The sequence below is a fragment of the Manis pentadactyla genome, unplaced genomic scaffold (assembly GCF_030020395.1).
Source record: "Manis pentadactyla isolate mManPen7 unplaced genomic scaffold, mManPen7.hap1 scaffold_415, whole genome shotgun sequence".
Taxonomy (NCBI): Eukaryota; Metazoa; Chordata; class Mammalia; order Pholidota; family Manidae; genus Manis; species Manis pentadactyla.
In genome coordinates, this window is record NW_026644798.1 from 90,001 (window position 1) to 97,920 (window position 7,920).

A 7,920-nucleotide genomic window follows, 5' to 3' on the forward strand; every position below is an offset into this window, starting at 1 on the left:
GCGCCCGACCGCCGCACGGAGCCACTCCCTTCCAACGCCGGGTGCCGAGAGCGCCTCACGCGGAGACGCCACGCCCCGCCGTAGCCACGGCACGGCCGCGGACGGGGCAGCGACGCCCCCCCTTCCGGGACCAGGGGCGCTTTCGGCTCCCGGACAGTTAGGCGGCAACACGCCAGGAGCAGGTCGCATCTGCGGAGGCGGCTCGGCACTGCCGGTGGCGACGGGGAGGCGGGTCGTGGGGGTGCGCGTTCACACCAAGGGCGGAGCGGGCACAAGTCCAGACGGGGGCCTCGGGGCACGGCCGGGCGACCGGGTAAAGCGGGCGCGGGATCCCACCGCCCCACGCACGAGGGCGGTCCCGCACCGCCCAGGATGCCAGCAGCCCCCTCCGAGGCTCCCGCCGGACAGATCCCAACCACCACGAGGGCAAGGGCCCTGGGTTCTCATGTGAAGCGCCCACTGCAGCAGCAGCAGCAGCAGCAGGGCGGCGAGTGCCGGGCCTTACTCGCCGCCCTGCCCGTCTTCTCTCCACCCATCCGGGCGGGCCCACTCCAGGACCGCGGCCCCAGGGAGACGCCCCCGAGCGAGGCGGCTCCTGCTTATTACACCACGTACCTGCCGAAAGCACCGCTGCTGCCCGTTGCAGCTCGGGACGCGGAGCCGCTCGCAGCGGGGTGGGGCGGAGGCTCGGGGACCCGGGCCCCGTCCTTCCTTCCTCCTTGCACCACACCACCGCGCCTGCCTCCACGCGTGCCGGACGCCCGGCCAAGGCCCGCGGGACCCTCCCCCGATTCCCAAGGGGGAGGCGCGGGCCGCGGTAGGCAAAGAGCGGCGCCCAGCTCCACCCCCACCTGCGGTAGGTAGGGGTGGAGGCCGGCGGACTCCCTCACCACGGGGGGTGGCAGGGAGCTCTGCCCACTACGCGCAGAAAAGGAGGGGCAGCGGCTGGGGGGTCCGGTACCCCAAGGCACCCTCTCGGATCGCTAGAGAAGGCTTTTCTCACCGAGGGCGTATCGCTCCCCGACCCACCAGAGCACCACGGCTCGGACCCACACACGCGCCGGCCTGACACGAGAAGGGCCAAGGCGGTGTCGGTGGCTTTTGCTCACGAGGGCGTGGAGTGAGGAGACGAGGAGACGTGGAGGCGGGGGGGGTCTGCGGTAGGGGTAAAAACAAAAAAAAATAAAATAGTGGGGAAAAAAGAAAAAAAAAAAGGCAGCACAGGCCGACGGCATGAGCGGTCACTCACGGCTGGGGGCCACGAGCTTGTGCCTGTGGGCCTCAGGCTCGCCCTTTTGCCTCCCTGTTCTCGCGTGCCACTGGAGGCGCACAGCGGCAACTCATCAAACAAAGCACGCCAGAGAGCTAACAAAAGGAGCCAGTGAGACGGTAGCCTGGCCAAGACGGCCACGGCACCCCCGCGTCCTTGGCTCGGCCCACCGCAGCAGTCACACGCCCACGCGTCTCGCCAGCGCACCAGCCCCGACGGGGACGGCGCCCGACGGAGTCGGCCCCCCCGCGGCACGCGAGCGGGACCGACGAGGCACCCTATCCCCGGGCCGCACAAAACCCCCTTCCCCCCACACACCCCCACGGTGTGTGGTCGGGGAGGGGCACGGGCCGGGCGTGCCTCCCTTACCGCCTCGACCCCCCACTCGTTCACGGGAACTTCTGCAAGGCACTCACAACTCCACTCACTCCACTCCACCGCGGCAGCAAGCCGAGCAGGGGAAGCTTGCTGGGGGAAGGGAACGACACCGCCACTCGGCCTCAGGCACCTGACGGGCGACCTGGAGCGCTCCAGGAGCACCACAAGAGGACCGAGCAACACACGCCGGCGGGACCCGGGAGAAGGGCTCGCCGCGTGGCGGCGTGGCGGCCTCCCTCCCCTACCACGGGAGAGAGGCCCGCCCGCCAGGACACGGCCCACAGGCCAACGCGAGGGTGTCCGCTGCGTCCAGGGACCCCGGGCCCGCCCACGCCGTGAGGCAGAGGGCGGGAGGACGAGATCGGGCCGGACTCCGCACGCCCCTGGCCTCTCTTCCTTTCTCACCCACACCACGCAGCCCAGCAGCAGATGGGGGCGTGGGCGGGGACAGGGCAGGAGGCGAGGGGCCCCCGCGCGCGCACAGCGAGAAGAGCAGTCCCGTTCGCTCCGAACGTCTGTCCCTCGCTCCGGCGCGGTTCAGGCCCGGCCCAGGAGAGCGCGAGATCGCCACATCGATCAGGAGCACACGGGGACGACGCCCCCGCCGCGTGTGGGAGGAGGGCAGCCCGCCGAGGCCAGGAAACGACGACGGGGCCTGCTTCCCCCGGAGTCGGTGCAGTCGAGAGAACCCCACGCCAGACAAGCGCCCAACACACGAGGCACAGAGCCTCCAGGGTGGGTCGTGGGGGAGTCCATCACGACACAACCGCAGGCAGGCGGGGAGAGCACCACGCAGGACAAGAGGACCCGGACACGCGCGCACGCGCACGTCTCCTCCTCCCCCGCCGCCCTTGGGTCACCAGGCACCGTGAGGGTGCGCACCCAGATCGGGACCTCCCTGGGCGCACGCGACAAGAGCCAGCGCACAGGCACACGCGGGTGGCGACCTCAGGGAATGCGGGAGCGGAGCCGGGCATCTATCCGGCCGCACACGCTCAAGAAGCCCGGAGCCGTGCCACGCACGTCCAAGAGAGGTCCCAGAGTCCCTCAGCGACAAGCACCGAGTGACAGGGTGTCAGCACCTCTCTGCAGGTACAATCGGACCGCCTCTCGAGAGAGGAATCACAGGGCCACCCCACGGACAGCGGGGTCCCCCCATGACGAGCGCGTGGCCTGTCCCCACCGGGCCCAATCCCCCCAGCATCACACCACTGTCACCAGGGCTCCAGGGCTCCCGGGGCCATCTGGTCGACCCTTGGGGGGGGAGGTTGGGAGGTTGAAGTGGGCTTGCGGGAAAGGGAGGGGGAGGGGGAGGGGGAGGGGGAGGGGGAGGGGTCAGACAGTCGGCGGGGCGCGGGTCGGTGGGTGACAGCAGGGAGGCCCGGGGACACGCGGCAGCGGCAGCGGCAGCGGAGTCGGGGTCGGGATCGGGATCGGGATCGCGATCACCCTTCCCTTTCCCAGCCGCCGGTCGGTCCCCACATCCGGGAGATAAGTCGGCGGGAGGGGAGGCCTTCAAAGAGACGAGACTTGTGTAAAAGAAAGGAAACAATGCCGGGCCGGCCGGGCCGGGCCGGTCCTTCCACACATACGGAATGGAGGGGCAAGGGGCCGTATCCCTCTCCCCCAAACGTGAGCGCCTACAACGAACGGATCCCACACGAGGGACTGCGGGCAGGCCCCTGGAGCCCCACGAGGACCACCCCGTACGCCACGGGGCCCAGCCCCACCTCCGGAGCCGGACGCCGAGCCGAGCGAGCGGAGCGGGGCGGGGCGGGGCGGGGCGGGGCGGAGGCCCGGGCAGACGTGTGACACGCACGGAGGAGGGCCTGGCCACGGAGAAGGAACAGAAAGGGCGGCGCGGCACAGCGCGCGACCACCTCTCTCTCTCTCTCTCCTCCCTCTTGCGTCTACGTCTCCCTCTCCGCCGCAGCCGTCTCGGTCGGCCGGCGGGTGGGTAGGTGAGTGGGTCCCCGCGGGCGGAGGGACACCGGCGCTGGCTGCTAGTCGACCCGTTCGGGCGGCCTCCCAGGGCCCAGGCCACCAAGGGAGCGACCGAGCGTGCGTGGCGACAGTCACCAACCGAGAAAGCGAATCCGCGGCCCCAGTCTCCGGCGAGCGCAGAGCGCGCCGGCGTCCCGGCACGACCGGGCCTGCAGCGCCCGCTACCCGCGTCCTCCTGGAAGTCCGCCTCGGGGAACCGTGGCCACGTCCTGTCCCTTGCCCGGTGTCACCGCAGCTCGAGAGGGAACAGGCCGCATAAAAGCGGCCGGCAGGTGGCGCCCGACAACCGGCGCCGGTCGGTCCGTCAGCGGGACGGATCCGGATCGCAGGGCCGGCGAGAGCTCGCCATCGGCCGCCGTGAAGGTCCCCCATCCATCCGATCCCGGGCCGCCCCGGGGCTCCCACCCACCCACCCACCCGCACGTGAGGGTAAACACAAAGGGAGGAAGGAGGACACCCACCAACGGAAACTCATCCCATCCCACGCTCTCGCCTAGGAAGAAGGAATACCGTCAGAAATGGCCACCCACCCTGAAGTACAGGTTTCGGATACTATTTCGTCCTCTTAGAAAAGTAAATAAATAGAAAGGCAGTTCCCCGGTGGCGGTCGCCAATAGGTTCCTCACCACGGTATAAAGGTCATAACCAAGTGCGGGCAAAGGGGTCGGTTTGTGTGCATACCGAGGATCAGAGCCTAATTTGGCTACCTACCCAGAAAACGAATTAAGATACGACATGAAGAAAACTTCCACCGTCAACGTCCTCCTCTGCGAGAGTCATTCCAGAAGCGGATCGTCAGAAAACCTCAACAAAGATCCTGGCGGCGCCGTGGCAGCTGTCGCTGCCTTCATCCCGCCGCTTCCTGGCCTCGCCGTTGGAAGGAAGGAAGAAGGAGGTATCTAAGCGGGCCCGTGCGTACAGTCCAACAACGGACTTGACCGCATCGCTATTGTCGGAACTCAACCCACAATCAGGAGGAGTGCAAGCCGCAGCGCTCCAAAGTCGTGAGACTGTAGACTATCTACCGTGAAAAGAACATAATGGGATGTGGACCGTTCCCAGGGATGCGCCGTGTGTTTTCTTTCATTCGTCTGATTTCTCTCAAACCGTTCACGTGCAGTTAGACAATATCCATCCTGTGATGGATAAGTTTTCACCAATGCCTAGGGGGTAGGTACCTCGCTGGTTTTCTGGGTTTCACCGGACAGGGCCGGTAACCGTAGGTCTGCTTTCGCCCTGTGTCCGTATTCCCATTCTGTGAAGGTGCGAACTCGCCGTCTGATCAGCCGCAGTCTGCTAAAACCTACATACACAGGCTTTTAGGTTACTCTACAAGAAGTTATGTCAGAGAGAGAATCCATCTTCCCGTGTTCTCTCCCGTCTGCTATACCTCTATAGCTTTTCTTCTTCCTTTCCTTCCTAATGACAGCCCTTTCGTAGAATCCGTGCCTCATATCGAAAATCACCGAGTAGCGTCCTCCTTTCCGAGCGGTAAAGATACCTCAAGACAAAGGCCGGGCACAGAAGCCACAGGGCACACATCTGCAAAGAAGCCAAAAAGCTAATAACCCCTTTCAAAGAATACGGCTCCTCTCTCACTCACCGACTTCACAGTTGCCCGTATATGGCCCCGGAAGACGGCGGCGGCGGGTTAGCCAGAGACGGGTAAGATTCCTCACGGGAGGAACAACCTATAAGGCAGGCACAGGTCGCAGGGGGGCGCCATCAGGCGAGAAACTGGGGATCCACGGAGGTGAGGCTTAGAGCCTCCCCCCCACCCCACCCCCCGACCCCCCGCCGTTTGGAGAGGAATCTTCTGCGTCCGTGGATGTTCTGTGCCCCTTGTCTAGCTCGGATTAATACTCAGTCTACAGGCACAGACCTGATCGTCTACATTCGCCCTCCCTCTGACAGCACTAAACTATGTCTCCTGCCTTCGTCCTGCATCTACCGACCACTTCAGCATTTTATTAAAAACTGAAAATAAAAAGTAAGGAAGGGAGAGACATGTGGGATTCACATATAAATCGAGTATTAAAAATCAATCGAAACCATCATAGCCGACTGGACGGTTGAGAGTTCACCAGGCGTGATCAAAACCGAACGCGTCCGTGATAACGACTGCCCTTAGCCACCGTTCACCAGGTAAGAACTTAGTCACTGGGTAAGAACTAGGTCACCGTGGAACACCTTGTTCGTCATGCTGCAGAAGATGGGAGACCCTCGAGGATGAGGCTGGGGCTTGATGGATGACTGCGCATCGAGTCCCCTCCACAGAATGTTACCGCTGTTAACAACCATCCGATCGACACATAGGAGAGGTGCCCTCTCAAAAAAATAAGAAGAATAAAAAATAAAAAATAAACACTGATCAGTGAGCAAAACACTCTCTGTAAGGCCATTCTTTAAATATTGAGGCTCCTGAAGACATGCTGACGGTTCCCTGCCAGACGTAATCGTACAACTAGAGCCAGTGCAAGAGGAAAGGTGAAATAGGAACTTCTCAGGACCAGAATGGTCGGAGCTGAACCCGGAAACAGCTATCGTCTGAATATATGCTAAGATGATCTCCCGAGAGAGAGCAGCATTCACGTAGCAGACGGCATTAGCAACGCAGCACGTGTGCAACACTTGGTAGGACGACAGATGACCGAGACTTGGTTTACTTGAAGAGCGTGGCATGACCATACGTACCCCTGATAAGCTCAGCTTCCGGTGGTGGTTGGAGATGGCGTTCCCAACAAATCTAGGGCAGAAGCAGCCGTCTAGGAATCCCAGATCCCGCCTTGGGGCGGGGAGAAGACTTGACTGTTCCTTGGGATGGTGTAAGAACGAGTTCTTGGAAGCTCGGAAAGAGCGCCCCGTGTAAGCCGGTGAGCCAGCGAGGCTGTGAGCTCAAATCCCAAAGGAAACCACCTTCTTAACCAGGGCAGTATCGCGAGTAACAGTTTTTGGCGAAAGGCTTGGGTTAAGGAGGTTGGATGGATGGTAGGGGGGGGAGAACTCGGAGGGAGATGGTGGAGAAAAGAGCCGTTTCCAGAATCTGTGTCACAACGGGAAACTGAGGGGGGGTCGGGGCTGCCAGGGTGGGAATTGGGGGTAGCGAGGGGTGTGTCATCGAGTGGGTTTGCAGGTGCGCTAAATTAAAAAGACATTTTTCGACAGGCTGTCACCGTACACGTGCACACAGTCCATTTCCCCTCTTCGTTCCTTTTGCTCCTGTCAGCTTCTAAACCCTCAACTCTCCTGAATATCGAGAGCTCACCTTCCACCTTACATCACAGACAGTGCTTCAGCCATCAGTTTGCAAGCTCTCTCCTCTGGGACCTCTCAGATTTCTGCAGGTGAGCTGAGGGACACAGAGACCCTGTCCTCGGGGACATCATTACACGGTTTTGTCCCCCTACCTCCAGAACCGGTGTAATGACTGAATCCTTCTCTCACCCACACTCGAAAGAGGTCTAACTCCTGGGAGGACTCACACGTTCAGCTCGCCTTTCCGGCGCAGGCCAAGTTGGAACTGAGTTCACCTGCAGCTGGTGTGACAGCCAACGTGCCGTGTAGGTAAGTTATCACTTTTATGCTCTTCTTTTTTGGTCCACTTGGGCTCTCACTGACCTGGCATGCCACGTGGCCCTCTCCCTGCAACGCTGCTTAATGAGGAGAGAGAGCTAAGGCAGGAAGGAGCAAAAGAAGCTAAACTGTGCACCAGCTCCGTGACACGGTACCTCAAGAGGGCATTTTAGTAAGTCTGTATCATAGCACAGTAAATTATCTCTCTGAACGAACTTGAGGGAAACAAGTGCATTCCCTCCACTCCATAGGTCCTCAGCATCGAGTCCCCTCCACAGAATTTTATTGCTGTTAACAACCATTTGATCAATACATAGGAGAGGTGCCCTCTCAAAAAAAAAAAAAAAAAAAAAAACTAGGCTAAAATCTCTTGGACGTAAACATGAGCGACTTCTCCATGACCATTATCTCCCCGGGGCAAGGGAAACAGAAGCAAAAAAAAATGAACAAGTGGGACTATACCAAGCTGAAAAGCTTCTGTACAGCAAAGGACACCACCCATAGAACAAAAAGGCATCCTACAGTATGAGAGAATATAGTCGTAGGTGACAGATCCGATAAAGGGTTGACCTCCAAAATAGACTAAGAGCTCACGCACCTCAACAGGCAGAAAGCAAATAATTCAATGAAAAAACGGGCACAGGATCGAAACGGACATTTCTCCAGAGAAGAAAATCAGATGGCCAACAGACACA